The sequence below is a fragment of the Barbatula barbatula genome (genome assembly GCF_947034865.1).
Source record: "Barbatula barbatula genome assembly, chromosome: 2".
Lineage (NCBI taxonomy): Eukaryota > Metazoa > Chordata > Actinopteri > Cypriniformes > Nemacheilidae > Barbatula > Barbatula barbatula.
Window position 1 is genome coordinate 9,227,176 of NC_136767.1, and position 21,302 is coordinate 9,248,477.

General features: G+C 44.3%; 1 pseudogene across 1 annotated transcript in view; it reads right to left on the reverse strand.

The window, feature by feature from the left end:
* Nucleotides 1-3,095: 3,095 nt before the first annotated feature.
* LOC306891115 (putative nuclease HARBI1) overlaps nt 3,096-21,302 on the reverse strand; it is a 74,753-nt pseudogene continuing 56,546 nt past the window's right edge. The window contains exon 2 of the transcript in view: nt 3,096-3,265. The product of the transcript in view is annotated as a putative nuclease HARBI1 (transcript). The remainder of the gene's footprint in view (nt 3,266-21,302) is intronic.

The following is a 21,302-nucleotide window of genomic DNA, read 5'->3' on the forward strand; positions in this document are numbered from 1 at the left end:
GCTGATGAGACCAATCACGTTGTATCGTCTGCAAACCTGATGAAGGAGTTAGATCCGTACACGAGTGTGAAAAGGGAATAGAGAAAGGGGCTCAGTACGCAGCCCTGTGGTACACCAGTGTTAAGGGTGATGGTGGTGGAGCAGATGTGGCCTGACCTAACAAGCTGAGGCCTGTTCGCCAAGAAATCCATAATCCAGTTGCAGGTAGAGTTGTTAATGCCTAGGTTTCCAAGTTTGATGATTAGCTTGGAAGGGATGACGGTATTGAAAGCAGAGCTGAAGTCTACGAACAGTATGCGTGCATAAGTGTCCTTATTGTCCAGATGTGTGAGCACGGAGTGCAGCGCCATGGACACTGCATCATCTGTGCTCCTATTGTTACAGTAGGCGAATTGGTATGGGTCCAGTGTGGGTGGTAGTGAGTATTTTAGGTGTGCCAGGACCAGCCGCTCAAAGGGACAGGTTGAAGATATCCGTGAAGACCCCAGCGAGCTGCTCCGCACATGCCCTGAGTATGCGACCAGGGATGCCATCTGGGCCAGCAGCCCTTGCGCTTGTTGATCCGGCTTAGAGCAGTGTAAACATCAGTGGAGTTTAGTGTGATGATTGGGTGGTCAGCAGAGGGTGTGAGCTTGGTAGAGGTTTCCTTATTGTCTCTCTCAAAGCGAGCATAAAAGTAATTAAGCTCGTTCAGGAAGACGGCATCTGTGGCTATGGGGGTGGAGGGGTTGGGTTTGTAATCACTGATGGCCTGGATGCACTGCCACATGCGTCGAGGGTCAGAATTGGAAAAATGCTCGTCTAGCTTCAACTTGTAGCAGTGCTTGTCCTTTTTGATGCCCCTCTTCAGATTTGCCATGGAAGCAATATAGGCCTGTGCATCATCCGATCTGAAGGCAGTGTAGTGTGCTTTCAACAGGAGGCGCACTTCCTTGTTCATCCTTCTGATTTGGGGTATGTGGTGGTCTGCTTCTGAATTGTGACACTATCAATGGTGGAATTGATTTAGTCCAATACAGAGTCCAATATATCCGCCCGGTGTGTGTTGTAACCCGTTAACTCTATAGCGTTTCCGGTATGCCGCTGTGTAGCCATGTTTCCGTGAAGATTATGACATTGCAGTTCAAAAGTCTTTTGCTGTTGATGATGCGGAGTCGAATCTCATTCATTGTGTTCACTAATGATCGTACATTAGCAAGGAAAATGCTGGGTAAAGAGAGCCGGTGTGGTATTAGCTTAAGCTTAGCTCTTAGCCCTCCGTGCTTCCCCCGCCTTTGTTTACGTTCTCGAGCACTTCCGCCCGGCCGTGTGGGGTGTGTAGCATCGTGTGTTCTGGCGATCTCAGGAACGAGTTGAATCTTGCTGATAATATATTTTATCAGCAACATTAATATCATGTTACATTAATGGTTTTCGGTCCAATAAGTAACACTTCTGTTTTGTCCAAGTTCTAAAAAGTTGTTACTCATCCAGTTTTTTATATTGACTATGCATTCCACTATTCGAGGGAATTATTACATTTCCTAGTGGTAGGATTTATATTGAGACTTTTCTGACGCCAAAAGCAGATAACTTGATGATCAAAACTGATCAAAGCAACATAATTGGGATGAGACAACTTTTCCAGAACTTTAGATATGAAAGGTAGATTTTATATAGGTCTGTAGTTAACCTGTTCTCTAGGGTCGAGTCGGGTTTTTTTGACAAGGGGCCTATAACAGCCACCTTATATGCTTTAGGCACATGTCCTAATGTCAGAGATGAATAAGAGGATCTATAATTTCTGTCAGTAGATTCGTTGGTATAGGGTCTAGCATGCATGTTGTTGATTTAGATTATCTAATGATTAGTGTTATAGTACTCAAGACTAGTCTTGGTCTCGAGACCGTTCTCGACTGCATTTGGTCTTGGACTCAGGATTTTATCTTTCGGGTGGAACGTCCACTAGAGGTGCACGTTTTTATCCATTCTGATGTAGGTTTATTAAAAGTTGTGAATTAGGCAGACATACAAAAAGTAAAAAAAAGTTAGAGCACCTAACCCTTAATCTAAACGTACCCACTTCCCACCCAAATAAAACACGCAACAAGCAAATACAAGTCAGCCACGGGTATTAATTGCAAACACTGACCAAAAACAATATAAAAGCTCTACAGGTCAGAGTATTCTAAAGCCGTACAATATTGTTGTGTGAGCACAGTATGTTTTAATCACCAATGTTTTCACTCAAGAATGTACAGTCACATTTTGTTCAAAAGTAAACACTGAAGGTTAGAGTGGGATGTTTTTGGAGTGGGACAGGCAATGCCATTTTATAACATAAGCAAGCTAACGTAATGACGCAAACATGACATACATGATCAAATGCCATTTAACTGTCGAAGCTGACGATCCTGCAGCAGTTTTTGAATTCTGTCACGGATTAGCAGCTGGTCCGGATCAGAGTTAAGCCATGCAACAGTGTTTCATGCATTCGGACTTATTTACAATGTTAAACGTGCTGTCTTCTCATGCTTGACATGGTCAACTTGTCAAAAAACTAGTAGGTCATATGACTTAGTATTTCTGTGCACGATACACTCCCCCAGTGTTCATTAAGGTTTCAGAGATTTTTTTGAACATAAAAATCCGTATCGTAACAACTTTTCTTAGTCCCTTTTTGGGCAATTCTCCTGGAAAAACTAAAGAAATAGCCCGCCCACATCGAAATTCACTCGGAAACAGTAACGTGCTTAATCAGGAAGTGTATAGAAGACATGGTGTCGACAAAAACAATCCGCATCCACCCCAATCAAAAAACGTGGATTAATGGCGATGTTCGGCATTATCATCACAAACCTCCGCTTTTAAATCCGGCAACACGGCAGAACGCAAGCAGGGTAATTAAGTTCTCTGGAAAATTATCGAATCTGCCAAGCATGAGTACAGAGACAAAATAGAAGCATAGTTTAACACCAAAGATGCAAGAAGCATGTGGAAGGTCAAACTTGGTTTGAAGCTCCTGGTTCTGGGTTTAAACAGATCCTAGTGGATACGGTGGATATACCGTTGGATTTGGAGATCGTTTGAAACTGATAGATGGCACGGTCCCAGCACTAAAAGATGCCGGACACGATCTGCACACGGTAAGGGAAACTCTTCATGCTCTTCTTTAGTATGTCACAGTAAATGTTGGCATTCATGGTTCCCTCAATGAACTGTAGCTCCCCGGTGCCGGGCGCCCTCGTGCCGCCCCAGACCATGACACTCCCACCACCATGCTTGACTGTAGGCAAGACACACTTGCCTTTGTACTCCTAACCTGGTTGCCGCCACACACGCTTGATTCCATCTTAACCAAATAAGTTTATCTTGGTCTCATCAGATCTTAGGACATGGTTCCATGGTTCCATGTCCTTAGTCTGCATGTCTTAAGCAAACTCTTTGCAGGCTTTCTTGTGCATTGTCTTTAGAAGAGGCTTCCTTCTGGGATGACCAATTTGATACAGTGTGTGGTGTATGGTCTGAGCACTGACAGGCTGACCACCCACTGCTTCAACCTCTGCAGTAATTCTGGCAGCACCCACAGGTTTATTTCCCAAAGACAACCTCTGGATATGTGCACATGCACTCAGCATCTTTGGTCGACCATGATGAGGCGTGTTCTGAGTGGAACCTACCCTGTTAAACCACTGTATGGTCTCGGTCACTGTGCTGCAGCTCAGTTTCAGGGTCTTGGCAATCTTCTTATAGCATAAGTCTACTTTATGTAGGACAACAATTCTTTTTTTAGATCCTCACAGAGTTCTTTGCCATGAGGTGCCATGTTGAACTTCCAGTGACCAGTATGGTGGAACATTCTTCCCAATGCGGTCCGGTCAACCACATCTCTCACAACCTCCAAAAAACTACTTTAAACACACCCCTTCGGCGAATACTTGACAGTAACCCTCTTCTCTCAACAGGTAGTGGTCTGGCTTTTTTTGAAACTAGTAACTTTGTATTAGCACCTATTGTACTATTGCTCTTTGTATGACATATCGCTTATTGCTCCCCGAACTCTTTGTAAGTCGATTTGGATAAAAGCGTCTGCTAAATGACTAAATGTAAATGTGAGAGAGTGAGAGCGATACCACCAAATTTAACACACCTGCTCCACATTCACACCTGAGACCTTGTAACACTAACGAATCACGTGACACTGGGGAGAGAAAATGGCTAATTGGGCCCAATTTGGAAATTTTCACTTAGGGGTGTACTCACTTTTGTTGCCAGCGGTTTAGACATTATCGGCTGTGGGTTGAGTTATTTGGAGGAGAAAGCAAGTTTACACTGTTATACAAGCTGTACACCCATTACTTTGCATTGTAGCAAAGTGTTATTTCTTCAGTATTGTCACATGAAAAGATATGACAAGATATTAACAAAAACATGAGGGGTGTACTTACTTCTGTGAGATACTGTTTTAAATAAATAGCATCTGTATAAAATACAAAATTCATTTATTACCGCTACCTACTTGTTCTTGTGGCTCAGTGGTTAGAGCATGGCACTAGCAAGGCCAGGGTCATGGGTTTCGATCCCAGGGATTACACATACTCTGATACAAATGTATTGTATAAGGCTATGTAAGTCGGTTTGGATAAAAGTGTCTGCCTTGGTCAAACACAATCAATCATGACACAAGCATGAACTAAAGAATATACAGCAATAATGTTCAGCATCGTCTACTATGTAACCTTGAATGTAATCATATCAGAACTGATAAATAAAAGCGCCTCTATTGGGTATTCCATCCTTAGCACTAATTATACACGTCTATCTCGTAGCGCAAGATTCGATTGGTTGGCATGATGGAGTGCTAGGCTCGAAATAACATATGCCCCCTTAAATTTAACCAGTGCAACCTCAAAATATAGTTTGGAGCATTTGTGTGAGTGCACATTTTGTTGTGGTGCAATCTGTTTTCGTTACTGTACAGAACACGCTAATAACTGCACGAAGTATGTGCGAGCTACAGTGACTGGCCCAGCCATTCATATAGACAACGTTATTTTCGATACCACTGCGCTACTTTCCCACCGTTTCTCTGTGTGAAAACGCGCTAGATGTATGGGTTTCAACCTTTAAGCATGTCTCTCGCATCTGCAGCCCCCCACACATTAAGCAGTCCCACTAGGAATTCACTATTTTTTATATATTTTGCAGCTGCAATTTTCAATAACTTCAATAACTTTCGGCACAATTTGCAAACTGTAAATACTTAAATATATAGTTAAAACTATTTATTTTATAAAACTAGTATTTTATATAAATACAAATACTAAACAACAATACATTATACGACTTCTCTAATTTAAAAAGTTTGAAAGTATTTTTTGAATTAATAAAGTAAACCACTTGCAGGGTCTTGTCACTTTAAGATCTGCAGCAAAGCACTGATACAGTAACATACATCCCTAATAGTTTCCCCCTCATGATGTTTGTTCACTTTACATAGAGACGTGTAGAAGGGGGGCCAAGGGGGCTTGAGCACATATCCCTTTGCCAAAAGGGCCATTTGTAATGCCCAAAGTGCCCTTTTCGTGAACAGACGGAGGGGAACCCCATGGAAGGCCTTTGAGACCTGTTGAAATGACATAGAAGCCGGACGAAACGGACGTGTGATCAAAAATAAGTTTTGAGCACCCACCTGCCCTTCTTAAGGGCTTTGCACTTAATACATAACCGTTAACTGATTGTGTTTACATAAATACTCGCTAAGACAGATATTTCGACATAATTATGCGTGCATTTGACCATTCAAGCAATAAGCCTAAAAAGACTGCTGTACTGGCGCGCTTGTCAGACTGCATACGCAAATGTTTGCTTCTTCTGATGGTAGTTATAAGTAAACGCTTTTGGGAATTTGAGATTAATTTACAAGGACTACAAACCAGTTTTGTTACAGCATTAGGATATTGCTTCACCTGGTTCGATCGCCCGTATGTGAGACTGAAGGTAAGAAAGGTTCACATACATCATTCACTGAATTAGTCAATCAAATAAGACATAATTTTACTTTATTTTATGCGAGATATTATCTTTTTTTTGCAATAATTTTGCGGTGAAATCACAAATTACAGTGGTGTAACGTAGGGGGCGAAAGACGCATGACAATTTTGACACTGCCATGAAGCAGATTCGAATCCGCTGAACTCACTATTCAAAATTTTCACATCGCATATCAGATCTGCTTCCATTTATTTTTAAACTATATCATGTTTTCATCAATAGATCATTTAAAGCATGTTGTGCTTTATTATATGTAAAGATGGCTGTTGCCATAGTAATTAAACATATTAATTTGTGATCAAATAAAAACTACTGAAAACAAATGTGTGTTTTCCCTGTGTAAATCATTTTGTGTTTGTCGGTGGGTCAAGGATTGAGATGTTTGGGGACAGGGGGCTAATAAGGACAAACATTCAAGTATGGAGTGAAAACAGATGAAAAAAATATATATTTAAAAAATCATATTTTGGTGTGTTGCAGAACTCATGAAACTACAAAGTTGTGACTTTTTCCATTAATTGGAGTTTTCTATCAAGTATCAAAATGTAATTTATCTTGCAATAGACGATAGCAAGTATATGTCAAGAACGAATGTATAGCACCAAAGTGCAATTAAGCGCAAAATGTTTGGTACATGTATGACTTGAACAGCCGTTTTCAAATATTTTCATAAATGTATTAAAAATAAATGCCTTTACAATCTGATATGTGATAGAGAAAAAATCCAGCAAACAGCAGTCCCGAACCCACGGCGACACAAAGTAGGTAACACGTGCTTTACACTCTACACCACTGGAACAGTCAACTTTTGTGTGCCTTTCTCACATTTTGTCTATTCCAATCTGAAACTGATGGGCGAAGTTAGTATAAATAGCCTCTGCTTACAAAGCGGACTACTTGCACAGTAAATAGACACTTCGTATTTTTTATTTCTTCTAATAAGTGATGGGGACAAAATTGACTTTGGCAAAAAGAGGTGGGGTCATGTCCCACCCTTCCACCCGCCTGTGATAAAACATGGTGTGTTTATGTAGTTTTAACGGTTTCTCTGAAAGCTATAAGGGTTCAGTCAGTGGAGGAAGGGGAACTGACAGTGTGAAATGATCACCAGCTCTGCTAACTCCAGCCCTATGCAAAAGCATATAGAGAAAGTAACCACAGCTGTTCATGAAATCTCCACCTGTACGAAAACAAAGCATATTTTTGGTGCAATTAAAGAGTTTGCAACAAAACTTTTTGCAGTGATTACATATTATTTATTACTGCATAATATAATTAATTAAAATAGAAGTTTAATTTGTTTCATAAAGTATAAGATGATTTTATAATGCCTACATTTTTAGCATTTTGTGTTTTTAAGGTGAATACAATACCTTTTCCTCTATATATTTCATCATTGAGGATTTTTTTTAAAAGACAAAAAATCTGATCTTGTCTCGTTTTTATTAAGTAATCAATCTCGTGTCTCGTCTTGTTTCATAATTGTTTCGTTACACCCCTAAATTCTCTGTTTTATGCACAGCTCTTCCTTGAACTACGGCTCTTTGATCAGTAGGAAGTACTGCTCGATCTAAAATCATACGAGATTGAGTCATTTATAACGTGCTTTTTAAAAATCACATACTTTCATACTATATAGTAGGCAAAAAAGCATTACCCAGCAATACCCAGTGCACTATTTCTTGTGAGATTTGGAGGTGCGTATACTAATGTTGCGTCCGAATACGCCTACTTACCTACTATGTAGTGAGAGAAAACACTATAGTATGTCCGAATCCTCAGTATTCATAAAAGAGTAGCTGAGAAATTCTCCGGATGGCTTACAGGCTACGCCCAGATTCTGAAGCACTCAATGAAAGATCTTGAGATGCTTTTATATCCCATGGGACAGAATACCACATACAGCCCGCAAAATAATCTCAGCCAACTTTCATGTACAATGAAACATGTTGTTTATTATTGTAAAACTAATGTAAGAATAACATTGACCTTGCTTTGTTCTGAAATTGACCGTGCTTTATATTGTGCATTGGTTTAATTCATAGAATTTAAATACGAAGCATTAATATTGAGCTTATTTTCAGCAGTTTATTTACGTTTGTGTTTAATATGTGTATTTACTGTATGTTTCTCAAATGTGTTTTTTAACTCGCAGACATAACAAAATACAAGATAATTAATCACAAGATCATTTTCATCAGGAGGCTTAACAGATACATGTTGGCACAATTGAACTTTATATCACCTTTCATAAACAAAAAACTCTCCTTAACCCGTTCTAAACCAATTAATTACCAAAATTAAATTACTTATTTATCCAAAGGAAAAATTAAGAGCAATGTAAAATTGTGTAGTTTTATTGACAAGGAAAGAATAGATAGATGGAAAGTTAATTAAGAGCGTGGTTGGGTAACATTTGGATAATGTCCATGTTAAAACATGCTTAGCACATAAAAACACCACAGAAGACATTTTCTCAGGTTGTTTTAATACTACAATAGAATGCATGTTAGAGGAACATATCTATGTGAGAGACATCAACCAATAGGCAGAATACTGAGAAAAGAATAATTAGCAGCAGTTTACAGTAAATAAGCATTTTTCTGTTACAAAAAGAACATTCCATTGGCATAATCATTCTTCACAATGGGAAGTGTGGATGGGCCTGTTATTGCCGGAAAAAAAAACGCATCGCAAAATCACAAAGCTGCTGTACTCCTTTTAATTGTTTACTTTTATCAAAAGCACATAAGACAGTAGGTGAGGGATATGCACATCAAAGGTAAGTTGCCACCCACCATTGAAAAAGAACAGAAAAAGAATGACATCACATGATCACGTCAATCGACAGCAGAATCGCATTCATACTACACCCATTCAGAGAAAACAGTACTTAGCCAAACTGAAATTGAGTACCTACTAATTGAGTATGCCATTTCGGATTCAACCTGTCGGATTCAAAGATATAAATCATTATTTCACATATGCATTATGATCGGCATGTCGTGTGTAATGGACCACGTGACAGACACTGCCTCCCAGTCTGATCATAAAACCAACACACTAACGTACACAAAACCAGTTTAAAAAGCGACACCTCATGAGAGCGCTATCAGCAAAGAAAACTTGTGCAACACTAGCAGAGAGTAAACCGAGATTCACCAGCATATAAACTATGATTAATCTCAATATTAAACTGGTAATGTTTCAGTGAACTAAACGTATTGCTGACCGTAGTAAACTTACCATTTATCTGATAAATGTCAATATTATGCAGACTTACAACAACTATGCACAATATGTTAAATTGAAGACTTGACCACAGTCAAAATCCCTCGTCTCAAATTAAAGCTTAGCACATAAACATTAACGTTTATCAGCTTTTCTCTTTTTTTTCCGAGACTTGATAACAAAGTTCATCCACATGCTGTTTTGAATGACGTTTTCATTCTTTTGAAGTCTCTCCTATTGATTTACTGTACTGTCATTGGTATGCTAATTGAAGGCGCCCGACATAAGCATGCGTCTTACTTCTTAATGCAGTATGCGCAGGCTGCGCAGACAGAGTAACATCGCAGAACTGTGACTGCTTTTTTAAAGTTTTTTAATATTAGTTTTTACGAAAAGGGGAATGTGTTGGGTACGAAAATTAGACTGTGTCAGGTCCGTTTTAAAAAAAAAGAAAATCAGTGTTGAAAATGATGTTAATTTCATCTGATTTGAGGAAATAAACATAAACCCTAAGGGAAATTCCATCACAAAATTCTGCTCAATGAATCCCAGCAGTGACTTTTATTTTTTATGTCTTTTAGATTAATTTAAGGAGTGCTGGCCTTGATCTTGACTCAGTATCGCCCTGCCTTGGTCTTGAATTGATCTCAGCCCCTCAAAGTCTTTTTTATTTGGATTATTTTGTAATTTTCTACTGTATGAAACTGTATTGTTTTATAAACAGAACACCTACACTTTTGTAATGGTGGTCTTGACTACAGCACAACAATTTGATTTGATCTTTAAAATACACTATATGGACAAAGATACTGGGGCACTCCCTTCTAATACAAATGTTTACCTATTCCAGCAATTCCAATCAAACCACATATTAATGCTATAAAATACCATATTAATGGGTAATAAGTGTTTGGCTGAAACCCTGCAAATCACAGCAGAGATGTTCAGCTGGGTTCAGGTCTGGGCTATATGCAGACCAGTCAAGTTCATCCGCACTAGGACTAGACTATCGTTAAATGCAGTTTACCATTAAAAGACAGATTAAACTGTTTTATAAGGAAAATTGACCTCAAATCGAAATTTCAAAACATCAAAGTGTGCTTCAAAGAAGGGGGGTTGCTAAACATAAAGCTCTGCTTTTGTCACATTCATTTAAATAATCAACTTAATTTATAAATATCCAATTTTCTTTATGAAAAGTTTATTTCCAGTTTTTTTTGTCAAAGCATCATACAGCATTTGTTGTGACTGAGATGATATATATGGGCCAGTTATAGTTAAAAAACATTACTGGCTAAACATTAATCAAATAGACAATGTGCAGCTGGACACTGCAGAAAGGCAACACAGATACGCACAGATGTAGATTGCTTCACACACGCAGTTAATGTGCATATACTGTAGTTGCATATAGATTCAATGTATTCAAAGTAAGTTAATACACTGACAAAAAGGGTGAATTGTGAACTTTAACTTGAGATTTATGCTGGGCCACAGCAGATTTACACTAGAGCATGACGGAGTTCTGCTCCATACACCATAACAGCTGCACACTGGCGCGGAGCAGAGCGAGACCATCAGGCCACGGCCCAATTTAAACCCCGGTTATTAACTCATAACGCAGTCACCAAATGTGTTGTGGGATTATCAATGCATAATGTTTTTATATAATTTATTTGTATTATATTATTTGAACAATATGTATTGCTACTCATCTATGAGAAAAGCCTTAATGTAATTGTTTTAAGAAAAAAGTAAATCTAACAACATAAATTGTTTTAAATCAGATGATAATCTATGTTGCTTCAGGTAAGTCATATGCACAGAACTTGTTCTCTTGTTAGGTGATGATTCTGCCACAACTGAGAATATTGTTGCCAAAGAATTGCTTACAGTGCAAAGTATCACGTACAATTGCAGAAATAAAAATACCATTCCTAATTCTAATTTCAAATAACCATTTCTAGATGTATTGTGGTCATTCCAGTCCAGTGAATTTCAACAATTTAAACTTCAGGAATGACAAAGTCATCCAACAGCAAATGTGCAAGACTGGCAGCATGACAGGGCACATGAAAACTTTGATAAGGTCGTCAGATATATATATTAACTTTAACCTAAAACCAGGTAAAATACCACTGTTGTATTGCTTAAATGATTATCCACTTGTTTTCTTTGCAGTGTTTGAGGTTTTGAAAAAATACAGAGCATCTTTTCTGTTATTTTGACCTGTTTAACATAAACAAAATTTTTATTTGGAAGAAATATTGTTAGTAGCTCACAGTATCATACAAAAATGATAAATTTACCTACATATACCTATAAATAGTACATACTACTATTTAATAGTGATAATTAATTAATAATATTTTAAAATAAGAAAAATGGTCTCTGAAATGGTCTCTCAATTTTTTTACATGTAAAAACATTTACATTTATGCATTTGGCAGACGCTTTTATCCAAAGCGACTTACATTGCATTACCCTATACATTTGTTTCTAAGTATGTGCAATCCCCTGGGATCGAACCCACAACCTTGGCGTTGTTAACGCCACTCTCTTACCACTGAGCTTATCACATAACATTTCCGTCATGTTATGTTGTTACATTTATTATCTTATTTTTTTGGTAGTATTGCTGAAAATTATGAAACAGAAAACACACATTGTGTTTAGCATGGATACATTCGCATTGGATCATGTTGCATGCCCTGATTTTTGTAATATGCTCTTTAATTTCTTCCTTTTAGACATTGGGCCATGGGATAGCAGCTGTGTGGCGGGTGCTACCAGTCTGTTGTTGTCTTGCCTCGTGTGTGTGTGCTTGTGTGAGCACGAGTGATCCCTTGGGGCTGTCTCCCTCAGTCCTTGTTCCCTGATTTGGTGTGTAAAAGCACCCCTGAATGATGGATTACTATGTCAATGCGGCCTGCGAAGGATTAATTTGTTTCATTGATTTCTCTTTAGGCAGAATGCCAGCATTTGCCGCTTTCCACCTTCTTTCCCGGAGACTCCCAACCATAATAGACGGTAATGGCCTAAGACAAATCAACCCATTTCTTGTAAAAATAGCAGCAAATAACCCCTGACTTTGCCTTATGAACGTAAACTTGAGATTCTGACAGCCACATTCACAGTGGACATTAACCCCAGGAGAAAGCTTGCACTCCACTTGAACAAAGCTATGAGTCGTAAACCTACTAATATCACCTGCTCACAGTTTAGAATGGATTGGCAATGACCGACTGTCTGGCTTTGTGGGTTATGTGAGTTTTCCCTGGTCTCGTACAAAAGCAAGTTGCCTCCTGTCTTATGTGATGTTTGGATCACAATTATAAGAAGATACAGTTTATGTGCATTTTTCCTTCTGAAGTGTGATTGGAAACAGGGGTTCTTAGTTTCTTATAAATAGGACACTGATGACCCAAGCAAATATATTTGCTTTTGGGCAAATCAGTGATGTGGGGGCATTAAAACTTTGGGAATTTCCTCCTGTTATATTTTAAATAAATAACAATCAATCACATTTTTAAAAGGATAAGAATTGAAAGGTTTAAGTGTAAGATTAATTTCAAGATCAACCTGCTCTTTCCCGACAGCAAATAAATTATAATACCATATCAGTTCTTTTTAGAAATTAATCTTTCAATCCTGATGCTGTGGGTGGTATTAAGCAATCTCAGCTAAGGTGTTAGTTTATTGCTAGCCTCTTCTAGGATCGTAGATGTAAGAACACTGTTACACAACAGTTCCCAGGGTTCCTTACATCCTTAGGTGGCTCTAGAAAAGGTTAGAAGTAAGGTCATTGTCTAGCTGTGGTTGAGTTGACCTTAATCACAGTGCTTTATTTAAAGCTGGGTCTGCTAACATTGCTGAAGGGAGAAAATGCTTTTTGTTAGTTTGTTTATTTTTCCCTCTTTGTCCACCTGGTCTGCTGAGATAGACAAAGCTAAATGCGGTAAGTAAGCCCGAGCTAAAATGCATAATGTGGACAAAGTGTAGGTGTTCTCTTTATAAAACAATACAGTTTCATACAGTAGAAAAGTACAAAAGAAACAAATAGAATGGAATAACAGCGATACCTTTGATTTGTCCCAAACCAAATAAGAAAGTCAAGGCAGAATCCATTTGTCATGGTTTGTTATGTATATATGTAAAGTAAAGTTTCTTGGGACTTTTTGAAACCTTTGATGTTAAAGGGGTCTTGTTTGAAAACATTGCAAACCGCATTCAAAATTCAGGCTGTGCCTGGTTTTGGGTTCAAGTAAGGTTCAGCAATTAATACAATACAAATTGAAATACATTTGAATAACACAGATCGCTGATCATAGAAATGGTAAACTTATAAACAGGGTTTATTTAACCATCACAGCTATTTAATTTGATGTCTTCAGTGGTGACAAGCCTGCTGTCGCTAAGCTCCACTGATGTTAAACAACAACACAAACTAAAATGTTTGCCAGGAGCTACAAATCCTACAGGCAGAAAAACGTCTCGGTTACGTCTGTAACCTCGGTTCCCTGATGGAGGGAACGAGACGTTGTGAGAGACTGACTGGGGTTTGATCTTGAGAACCTACCTTCTCCGAGATAATTAATTATAAAACGCCAATGGGCTTGGCGAATGGCACGCGCACGCCAGTCTCCGCCCCGTGCATACGGGTATAAAGGAAGATGGCGGCGGTCATTCACTCACCCTTTGTACTGAGGAACCTGAGAGGACACTCCCGTTCACTGCAGTGATTCGGTGCAGCGTTGTGGCATGAAGTCACAACGTCTCGTTCCCTCCATCAGGGAACCGAGGTTACAGACGTAACCGAGACGTTCCCCTTCAGTCGGTCTCTCGACATTGTGAGAGACTGACTGGGGATCAATCTTAAACGCCACAGCGCTTGCACCGATATCACGACCTCTAGCGGAGCGACCCTGACTGGGCTAGCGAGTCACAAGAGTGCTACCGCGAGACGTAATCTTCCAGTCATATAGTATTGGTCATACTGAGAAGCCTCTACTGACGGCCTCACGGACAGTGGCGTACGCCTCTAGTAGCGAGGAGCTGTCCGGAGCCGAACACTGGGGAAACACTGCTCTCCTCTTAGAAGAGTGTGTTACGGAGGCCACATCCTACCCGGAGGGGAGGTACATGTGGAGACATGACATGGTCTCCCCGGCGGGGAGAACAACATGCGGAAAGGTGTTAGCCCGAATAGGGGACAATCCAGGTGGGATTACCACCGGCGGGGAAGTCACAGATTCACCAATCGGGAAATCGTGAGTGAGGAATTCAACACACGGGACGACCCAGTGGGGAGTCACTACGTATGGGGCACTAGTCCTAATACAGGGGTCTTCCTGAGCAGGGATGACTCTACCTATAACGGACCTGGTTCTAACAGACGGCTCCGCTCAGTCTGTTACCAAGTGCAATGCTTAGTGATGGATGGAATGCCTATACTTCGCCCGAGAGGGGAAAGTAGGTAGGCTACAATAGCGCACTAGTCTCACCTGGTGAGGGGAGAAGGCGCTTTCGCAGGCGTACGCCCAAACCAGGAGCCCACCCTAAACGTTGGCGGCGTTTAAGGGCATGTGCTGCAACTGGTTCCACGTGGAGATTGTAAAACCTCGTGAAGGTACTGGGCGTAGCCCAACCCGCAGTTCTACAATGTCTGCCAGAGAGGCGCCCTGCCAGTGCCCACGAGTGGAGTGGGCTCTCACTGCCAGCGAGCACGGCGATCCTGGGATTGGTACCCAGTGCGCCACCTCTGTTTGGAGACAGCCCCCCCCGGGTGCTGTCTCCCAGAACAGACAAAGAGCTGCTCAGAGCTTCTGCGGCTCTGTGTGCGGTCCAGACCGAGGCGCAGCGCGCGTACTGGACACAACACTTAAAAAGGTTGGGTCTTCCTCTCCGGAGGGGAGCGCCTGCAGGTTCACCACCTGGTCCCGGAAGGGAGTAGTGGGAAGCTTGGGCACGTCGTCGGGACAGGATCTCAGGACCACGTGAGAATACCGATACAGAGAATATACCGGACATAGAGAATGCCTGTAGGTCCCCCACCCTCTTGAAGGAGGTGAGCGCCACAAAGAGTGCATCTTTCATCCAACTGAGGAAGATTGGCAATTCTAAGGGGCTCACCAGGGCCGTACCAAGGCCCTGTAGGACCACATTAGGGTCCCAAGAGGGTACGGAGCGCGGCCAAGGTGGATCCACCCTTCTCGCGCTCCTGAGGAACCTGGTGACCAGGATGTGCTGACGGGGATACTTACCTGCAGGTCAGCACTGATCCGATCAGGCAACTCCGCGGGTTCTCCTCCCGGGGAGAACACCAGGACAATTTGGCGCCACTAAGCATATAACCGCCTAGAGGCGGGGCTCTAGCCTGTAAGACAGTCTCCCGGACCGCTAACGGGCAAGCCCTCGTCCCGTCCAGGGGCCAGGCATGGAGGTTCCAGAGGCCTGCATTGGGGTGCCACAACGTGCCCTTCCCCTGCAACGGAAGGTCCTTCGTCAGGGGAATGGGCCAGGGGGGGCCGTCGTCAGATCTACCAGATCCGAGAGCCAGGTCTGGTTTGGGCAGTATGGCGCCACTCACCAGAACCTGATGCCCCTTTTCCCTGACCTTAAACAGGACCTGTGCAAGGAGGCTCACTGGGGGGAAGGCGTACTTCCGCTTGTCCCGCGGCCAGCTGTGTGCTAGGGCATCCGTGCCGAGGGGACCCTCGGTCTGGGAATACCATAGCGGGTAATGGGTGGAGTCCGGGGAGGCAACAGGTCCCCCTGTGCCTGCCGAACCGCTTCCCACATGAGCCGGGCTGCACGGGGATGGAGTCGCCACTCTCCGCGGGGAGTACACTGTCGAGAGAGCGCATGGGCTGTCTGGCTCAGGTTGCCCGGAAGAAACGTGGCCCGCAGGGATTTCACCTGCTGACTCCAAAGGAGGAGGCGTCGGGCGAGTTGTGATAACTGCGGTGAGCGTAGGCCACCTTGCGATTGATGTACGCCACGGCAGTCATGCTGTCCACCCGGACTAGCACGTGTTTGTCCTGCACGAGGGGCTGGAGCCTCCTCAGTGCCAGAAGGACTGCCAGCAACTCTAGGCAGTTGATATGCCAACGCAGTCGGGAACCCGTCCACCGACCCTATACTGCGTGCCCACTTGCACACCGCACCCCACCCTTGCAGGGAGGCGTCTGCCGTTCCACGGCACGCCTCGAAACCTGTCCGAGCGGAACCCCCGCTCGGAGAAAGGTCAAGTCTGAGCAGGGTAAGAGAGTGCGAAGGCACTGAGGCGTTACCGTAATCCGCCTGGTGCAGGCGTGCCACGCTGTCCATGGAACCCGACTCTGTAGCCAGTGCTGAAGCGGCCGCATGTGCATCAACCCGAGAGGGATTACCCCCGTCGAGGACACCATGTGCCCCAGGAGCCTCTGAAAATTATTCAGCGGCGTCAAGGGATTCTGACTGATCAACCTCAGACAGCGCAGCACTGACTGTACACGCTCGTTGGTGAGACGTGCTGTCATACGGACAGAGTCTAGTTCCATACCGAGGTAAGAGGTGCTCTGCACGGGGGAGAGCTTGCTCTTCTCCTGGTTGACCCGGAGGCCTAGACGGTCTAGGTGCCGAAGCACAAGGTCCCTGTGCATGCACAACACATCTCGCGAGTGTGCCAAGATAAGCCAGTCGTCGAGATAGTTTAGCACTCTTACGCCGTGCTCCCTGACAGGAGCTAAGGCAGCCTCCACTAGTTTGGAAAAAACCCGTGGAGACAGGGCCAGACCGAATGGCAGGACCCTGTACTGATTCGCCCTTCCCTCGAACGCGAACCGTAGGAACGGCCGGTGTCGGGGGAGAATAGAGACGTGAAAGTACGCGTCCTTCAGGTCGATTGCCACGAACCAATCCTGGTGACGTACCAAGCCCAGGATGCGTCTCTGCGTCAGCATTCTGAACGGCAGCCTGTGCAGGTGCTTGTTCAGGCGACGCAGATCCAAAATGGGCGCAGCCCCCCGCCCTTTTTGGGCACGATGAAGTACGGGCTGTAAAACCCGGACGACATCTCGGTTATAGGGACGGGTTCGACCGCAACCCTTCGCCAGAAGGGCGGCGACCTCCTGCCGAAGCACGGAAGCATTCTCTCCTCGCACCGAGGTGTACAGAATGCCCCGAAACTTGGGGGGGCGCTTGGCGAATTGGATCGAGTAACCGAGACGGACTGTCCTCTCTATCCAGTGTGACGGGCTGGTGCGCTACCAAGCGCCCAAGAACCGCGACAACGGGACCAGAGGGACAATCTGCTTCACCGTGCCGGGGAAGGCTGGTTCGGTGGCTGACAGTACGGTCATCTCGCACAGGGGGGACCCCCCGGGAGGTTGACGGCTCTGTATGTTTACCTGCTTCAGGCGGCCTGACGCAATGTCCAGGGGAGATTGCGGTCGGCGGCCCGATCCATCGAATACACCGTCTGGACGAGAGTGTTGTGGAGGAAAACCCAGGGGGATTTGTCTCTTTGAGACTATGTGGGCGCCGGACCCTGAAAAGGGCCCAGACTCGATGGAACGTGGCAGGCAGCATCCCTCTCCGATCCGGCGTTGGAAAGGCCGGGATTCGGGTTCAGTAAAATCTCCCCCTGGTTCGTCCCGTCAGGGCCGCTTAAAGGACCTCTTGGCGGGCTGCTAACGGGGAACAGATGCCCTCTACCGCGGGGGTCTCTCTGGTGGGTCGTCCTCTGGGAGGTTCCTCAACCGGAGGGCCGCCGCGGGAGGGCAGGGCTGCTGGGAACCAGGCTGTGCCGGAGACCATGCCGACCTGTTGGCGGGCGCGTTGCGGCGTGGCAGGATCTGTTCGATCGCCGCAGTCTGCTTCCAGACCGCGGAGAACTGCCGTCCTCCACGGTATCACCAAGCAGCCCTGCTTGCGAGATGGGCGCATCCAGAACGGGCGTTCTGGGCGCCGCTCACCTGCGCAAGACTAAGCCACAGATGCCTCTCTTGGACCACCATTGTGGACATCGACCGACCCAGGGCACGTGCCGTGGCCTTCGTCGCTCTTAGCGCGAGGTCTGTGGCAGTACGCAGCTCACTCATACGAGTTGGGTCGGACTTCCCGCCGTCCAAATCCTTCAGGACTTTCGCCTGAAAAACCCGGAGGACCGCCATGGCGTGGAGAGCGGAGGCGGTTCGTCCAGCAGCACTGCAAGCCTTCGACACGTGTCGAAGAGAGCTTACATGCTCTGGACGGGAGTCTAGGTCGAGCCCCCCCAAGTGGCAGCTGTCTGCGGGCACAAGTGGCCCGCGACTGCACGCTCCACGCGGGGGACGTGAACATAGCCTCTAGCCGCCCCACCAACCAGGGAAGTCACAGCCACCGAGCCCTCCGGCCTGAAACGCCCCGTAAGGGGCGCATTCCATGACTTGGCGAGCTCGTCATGCACCTCCGGGAAGAATGGTAACGGAGCGGGGCGTGGCTTTTGACCACGCCCCCGAAACCGCGCATCTAGCCGCGAGCGTTCCGAGGAGGATGTTGTTACACCCTGCAACCCGATGCACGCGGCTGCCCGGGAAAACATGGCCGACATCTCAGCGTCAGTCTCCTCCGGAGCTCGACTGCCTGACGACAGGAGATCAGAGGAGTCTTCCGTATCCGATGCCAGCAGGCAGCTGTCCGACGTAGCGACAGAGATAGCGTCATCATCCGTATGCGAAATCTTACCACTATGAGACGGCCGTCTGCCGCTCGTAGGGGACGAACCAGGTGAGCGTGAAGGGGTATAGATGGTCCGCGAGCGTGAAACTGACGGAGCAACATCTATCGGCGTCCCTAAATCACCCCCGCCGCTCGCCAAAGCGGTCAACCTCGCCGAAACGGCAGCTGAACACGCCTGGGAAACAGACGGGGTGGTGGCAGCGCTCAAAAGCATGTAGCCACCGTGACCGCAACACCCTGATTGCTATGTCCGCACACACGGGACATACCGCATCAGTGAAACCTGCCTCAGCATGCTTGAGCCCCAAGCAAGTGACACAGGAATCATGGCCGTCAGACTCCGGGATGAGTCTGTCGCACCCAAGGATACAGCTACGAGACATGCTCGTAGCCGGAGGGACTTACCTCTTAAGGTCTGTAGCCTTCTGCCGAAACGCCCAGGGGAAGTCCACCGAAAGGAGAAGTCCGCTGCTCCGCGTCATAAATCCAGCAGGTTAAAAGTTTTCTCGAAGTCGAGTATCGCGTGTAGCATCAGCAAACACACAGGTTCCGAAGAACAAAGGATGAGTGAATGACCGCCGCCATCTTCCATTATACCCGTATGCACGGGGCGGAGACTGGCGTGCGCGTGCCATTCGCCAAGCCCATTGGCGTTTTATAATTAATTATCTCGGAGAAGGTAGGTTCTCAAGATCAAACCCCAGTCAGTCTCTCACAACGTCGAGAGACCGACTGAAGGGGAAACAAAAACATCTGGAGCACATGACCAAATGTTACCAGACAGTCCCTTTTCCTCCATGCTTCCATATGTTCATTTGATGGGTCATTGTGGTAATTATAAAAGTATACTTTATTCAGGCCTAATGGACTAAGGGCAGAGAGCAAAAACTTTACAGTGGGAACCAAAGTCAAAGGTTAATACTGACAAAAGACTGAATGTGTGGCTAATGATTAAATGGAAAGACCCAGAAATGTGTAGTAAAATAATTGGCCATTGATTCAAACACATGTTCATCTTTTTACATATCTTACCTAAATATGTCATATGGGCAATACATCAATGACAATTTTAGCCGTCAGAAACAGTGGAATAGCAAGTCGTGTGCGGGCCCATATTTAAGAACTTTTAACGAGCCCCATCCATCCAACAAGGTTGCTCATTACTGGACATCAGTTATTTACTGAGGTTTGTTATTTAAATGTTGAAACACGTCAATCACGATCAAATAACGGAAGACCCCAAGGAAATCTAAACTCCCAAGCTCAAGAAAGAGGGAAAGAGCGAGCCAGCCAGCTTTTTTTTACATGTTTTTACTTGTCACATGAGAACGGCCTTAACATCTATATGATAGTTGTCAAACATTAAAGAGTAAATATTACAATGTCCTTAAAATTACATTTCATGCGTGTAATGTTGCTGTGTGTAAGTGTCAGTCTGCCAAGTTGTAAAGCCATAAAAGAACAAATAGCAAAGTTATTGGCTTGAGAAAAAAGGAGTCAACTAATTTATTCCGCGTCAGATTTGCATCACTCCGTGTAATGCCCGCCTACGTTCCATTTGCGACATAGCGACGCTGTACATGGTCACAGCCGACTAGACTATCTGATTAATCAGATCACAGAAGGCCGACAGAAAGTAGAGGATTAGACAGAGCAATTGCCAAACTAATCATTTGAGAATCAATCAAGAAGTAAGGTCATTTAGCAGACGCTTTTATCCAAAGTGACTTACATATGAGAAACATTGGAAGCAATTATAACAACATAGGCAACAAAATACATAAGTGCATCAAAACTAGTCCATTAAAGCCTAGCACAGTATACAAAGCTAAGAATAGTGAGGTTAGTATTACTTTTTTTGTTGAATGAGAAGAAAGGGAAAAGAATTAGGTTGAATCAATCAGCGATGTGTTGATGGAAGAGATATGTTTTTTAAAGATGGCAACAGAGTCTGCTGATATTGTAGCAGCAGGTAGATCATTCCACCAATGTGGAACAGATCCAGAGAAGGTACGGGAGAGTGACTTTTTTCCTTTTTGGGATGGTACCACTAGTCGTTGTTCCTTTGCAGACCGCAGGGATCTGGCAGGAACATACGTCTGTATTAGCGAGTGAAGATACGATGGTGGTCTTGCAGGCCAGGATCATAGCTCTGAACCTTATGCGGGCGGCAACAGGGTGCCAGTGTAACCTAATGAAGAGCGGAGCTACATGAATTGAATGGCAAGGTTGTGGTGAATCTTTGGGTTGGTTGGGATCACAAGCAGTTCCGTTTTTGCAAGGTTCAGCTGCAGGTGATTATCCTTCATTCAAAGCGAGATGTCACTCAGGCATGC